This window comes from Borostomias antarcticus (genome assembly GCF_949987555.1).
Source record: "Borostomias antarcticus genome assembly, chromosome: 36".
NCBI lineage: Eukaryota > Metazoa > Chordata > Actinopteri > Stomiiformes > Stomiidae > Borostomias > Borostomias antarcticus.
The window spans coordinates 1,212,860-1,217,859 of NC_140269.1; positions in this window are offsets into that span (position 1 = coordinate 1,212,860).

Here is a 5,000-nt window from a genome sequence, read left to right on the forward strand (position 1 = left end):
CCTCTCTGGACACTTTCAAATCCACCCTCAAAACTCACCTGTTTAATGTTGTCTTCAATTTTTAATTCCACTCTACACACACCCAGTCTCCATTAGTTTATTAGGGCCCGAGCACTGGCGGTGCGAGGCCCTATTGAAATTGTAAGGATTATTATTCTACCTTCTCCTACCTTCTACCTTCTCCTTCTTCTCCCCAAACAAATGCCTTTTTGGCGGCCTAAACATCGATGAAAACGGATGAAACTTTGCAGATACGTCAGTCCCGGTGAAAAATGTGATATTTCATGGGTGACGGAAATGGGTGTGGCAAAACGGCTCAAGCGCCTCCTGGAAAAATTAAAATGGCGAGCCCCACCTTTCAGTTTGATGTAGGCGAACGAAATTTGGTGGGCATATGTAGTTCATCGAGACGCACCAAAATGTTTCTTGGAGCTATACCCAACATCCAACAGGAAGTCAGCCATTTTGCTCTTAATGTGCCATTTTTTCCTTGTTTTTACTATTTCCATGCCTCGTACTTTAACGAACTCCTCCTACAGATTTAATCCGATCAACTTCATATTCGGTCAGCTTCATCGTAAGACCTTTGTGATTAAAAGTTATTAAAAAAAAGAGTTTTCACCAAACACCCTTGCCGTGGCGCCCCGCCAAATTTTGACATTTCGCAATAAAATAGGAAGTCCTCATAACTCCTACATACATTATCCAATTTGTCCGATATATCTCACGCTTCATGAAGGTTCTGTCCTGAACACATCTCTGTGTCAGTATTGCATCATACTTATAGCGCCACCTATTGGTGAAACAGGAAGTCCTCAAAACTCCTACATATATCATCCGATTTGCACCAAATTGCTGACGCTTCATGAAGGTCGCATTCTGAACACATCTATGCTTTGGTATTGAGTCACACTTACAGCGCCACCTACTGGTGAAACAGGAAGTACTCATAACTCCTACATACGTTATCCGATTTACTCCAAATTGCTCATGCTTGATGAAGGTTGCATCTTGAACACATCTGTAAGTCAGTATCGCGTCATACCTACAGCGCCACCTACTGGTGAAACAGGAAATCCTCATAACTCCTACATACAGTATATTGCCAAAAGTTTTCGCTCATCTGCCTTTACACACATATGAACATAAGTGACATCCCATTCTTAATCCATAGGGTTTAATATCACGTCGGCCCACCCTTTGCAGCTATAACAGCTTCAACTCTTCTGGGAAGGCTTTCCACAAGGTTTAGGAGTGTGTTTATGGGAATTTTTGACCATTCTTCTAGAAGCGCATTTGTGAGGTCAGACACTGATGTTGGATGAGAAGGCCTGGCTCGCAGTCTACTCTCTAATTCATCCCAAAGGTGTTCTATCGGGTTGAGGTCAGGACTTTGTGCAGGCCAGTCAAGTTCTTCCACACCAAACTCGCTCATCCATGTCTTTATTGACCTTGCTTTGTGCACTGGTGCGCAGTCATGTTGGAACATCCCCAAACTGTTCCCACAAAGTTGGGAGCATGGAATTGTCCAGAATCACTTGGTATGCTGAAGCAATCAGAGTTCCTTTCATTGGAACTAAGGGGCCAAGCCCAGCTCCTGAAAAACAACCCCACACCATAATCCCCCCTCCACCAAACTTCACACTTGGCACAATGCAGTCAGACAAGTACCGCCAAAGCCAGACTCATCCATCAGATTGCCAGATGGAGAAGCGTGATTCGTCACTCCAGAGAACGCGTCTCCACTGCTCTAGAGAGTCCAGTGGCGGCGTGCTTTACACCACTGCATCCGACGCTTTGCATTTCACTTGGTGATGTATGGCTTGGATGCAGCTGCTCGGCCATGGAAACCCATTCCATTAAGCTCTCTATGCACTGTTCTTGAGCTAATCTGAAGGCCATACATGTATGAAGTTTGGAGGTCTGTAGCGATTGACTCTGCAGAAAGTTGGCGACCTCTGTGCACTATGCGCCTCAGCATCCGCTGACCCCGCTCTGTCATTTGTTGGATGGGTGAGTGAATACTTTTGGCAATATAGTGTATGTTATCCGATTTATTCCAAATTGCTCAGGGTTGATGAAGGTCGCATCCTGAACACATCTGTGCATCACCATTGAGTCATACTTATAGCGCCACCTACTGCTTACAGGAAGTCCTCATAACTCCTACATACAATATCTGATTTACACCAAACTGCTCACGCTTGATGAAGGTCGCATCGTGAACACATCTGTGCATCAGCATTGAGTCATACTTATAGCGCCACCTACTGCTCACAGGAAGTCCTCATAATGGTTACATATATAATCCAATTTACCCCAAATTGCTCACGCTTGATGAAGGTCGCGTCCTGAACACATCTGTAGGTCAGTATTGAGTCATACTTATAGCGCTGCCTACAGGTCAAGCAGGAAGTCATCATAACTCCTACATACATTGTCCGATTTACACAACATTTCTCACGCTTCATCAAGGTACCGTCCTGAACACATTTATGCGTCGGTATTGAGTCAAGCTTAGAGCGCCACCTACTGGTGACAGGAAGTTTCTCTCAGTACTGGACACCGAAATAGCACACCCTTTAATGGCGCCGCACCCCGACATGCGTTGGGTGCGAGGGCCCGCTCACTGCTGCTCGTTGTTTATTGTCCCTTTTACTGTTCTGTCTGATTTGTTGTCTCTGCTTTCTTTGTCGATTGTTGATTTCCTGATATGTTTGTAAAGCGACCTTGGGTCCCATGAAAGGCGCTATATAAAATAAAGTTACAGTATTATTATTATTATTATTATTTTTACTGTGGGTCCATGGATAAAGAAGTGGGTCTACTGTGGGTCCATGGATAAAGAAGTGTGTCTACTGTGGGTCCAGAGATAAAGAAGGTCTACTGTGGGTCCAGGGATGAAGAGGTGGGTCTACTGTGGGTCCAGGGATGAAGAGGTGGGTCTACTGTGGGTCCAGGGATGAAGAGGTGGGTCTACTGTGGGTCCAGGGATGAAGAAGTGGGTCTACTGTGGGTCCAGGGATGAAGAGGTGGGTCTACTGTGGGTCCAGGGATGAAGAGGTGGGGCTACTGTGGGTCCAGGGATAAAGAAGTGGGTCAACTGTGGGTCCAGGGATGAAGAGGTGGGTCTACTGTGGGTCCGGGGATAAAGAAGTGGGTCTACTGTGGGTCCAGGGATAAAGAAGTGGGTCTACTGTGGGTCCATGGATAAAGAAGTGGGTCTACTGTGGGTCCAGGGATAAAGAAGTGTAAACCTCCGTATGCCCTCCACTACAACACTGCTCAAGTTCTCTTTATCTCTCTCCCTCCCTCTCTCTTTCTCTCACTCTCTCTCTCTCTAGTTCTCTCTCTCTCCCTCTCTCTGTCTCTTTCTCCCCTCTCTCTCTCGCTCTCTCTCTCTCTCTCTCTCTCTCTCTCTCTCTCTCTCTCTCTCTCTCTAAGACTCAGATACACATGCCCTTAAGGTAATGTGATGGGAATTGATGGGGCCATACATAAAATTAAATAGCTGTGATGTATGTTAAATATTCTGAGTCATTCGGATCAAAGGACAAAGCAAGGGTAGCCTACCTGGGATCCTCAACACGCGCTACCGTACAGAGAGGCAGACTGACTGGACTCACCGCTAAGCCGTCTTTGAGCCGTATCTGCGCCTCTGTGTTAAGTTTGAAAGGCTCTGAATGCCTTGGTCGTTGATGGGCGTCTGCCCCCCAGTCCTAGCCCCAGTTCCAGCCTCTCTGCCCCCCAGTCCTAGCCCCAGTCCCAGCCTCTCTGCCCCCCAGTCCTAGCCCCAGTCCCAGCCTCTCTGCCCCCCAGTCCTAGCCCCAGTCCCAGCCTCTCTGCCCCCCAGTCCTAGCCCCAGTCCCAGCCTCTCTGCCCCCCAGTCCTAGCCCCAGTCCCAGCCTCTCTGCCCCCCAGTCCTAGCCCCAGTTCCAGCCTCTCTGCCCCCCAGTCCTAGCCCCAGTTCCAGCCTCTCTACCCCCCAGTCCTAGCCCCAGTCCCAGCCTGTCTCTCTCCCCAGTCTCAGCCTGTCTCTCCCAGCTCAGCCCAGTCCCAGCCTGTCTCTCTCCCCAGTCTCAGCCTGTCCCTCCCAGCTCAGCCCAGTCCCAGCCTGTCTCTCCCAGCTCAGCCCAGTCCCAGCCTGTCTCTCCCAGCTCAGCCCAGTCCCAGCCTGTCTCTCTCCCCAGTCCCAGCCTGTCTCTCCCAGCTCAGCCCAGTCCCAGCCTGTCTCTCTCCCCAGTCCCAGCCTGTCTCTCTCTCCCAGCTCAGCTCCCGCTCCTCCCAGCCCAGCTCAGCCCAGCCGGGCTGCTTGTTCATTCAGGGGGCTCTCTCCCTGGTCCTCACCCCTCTCCAGCCATGCCGGCGGCCTCCAGATGAGGGTTTTAAAGCAGAAAATCAATAACGGGGGCCAGTGTGGTCTTCATTCCCTCTCCCCTCCCTCTGGCTCTCTCCTCCTCTCTCTCTCTCTTTGTCCTCATCTTTCCCTTCTCCTCACATCTCTCTCCTCTCCTCTCTCTCCCCCGCTCTCTCTCTCCCCCCCCTCTCTCTCTCCCCTCTCTCTCCCCCCCTCTCTCTCCCCCTCTCTCTCTCTCCTCTCTCTCCCCCTGTCTCTCTCCTCTCTCTCTCCCCCTTTCTCTCTCCTGCCCCTCCTCTCTCTCTCCCCTCTCTCTCCCCACTCTCTCTCCCCCTTTCTCTCTCCTCCTCCTCTCTCTCTCCCCTCTCTCTCCCCACTCTCTCTCTCTCCCCTCTCTCCTCCCCCTCCTATCTCTCTCTCCCCTCTCTCTCCCCACTCTCCATCTCTCCTCGTCACATCTCTCCCTCTCTCTCTCTCTTCCAGCTTCCACTTCATGCAAATTTTTCGGAACGTGTACACATACACACACACACACACACACACCAATGTTGCTGGGCCTATATCCTATACTAAACGCCGGGTGCGTGGGGTCAGTGCGTGTTGTTGTGGCTATTAGAAATAAATGATCGATATAAATGACGAG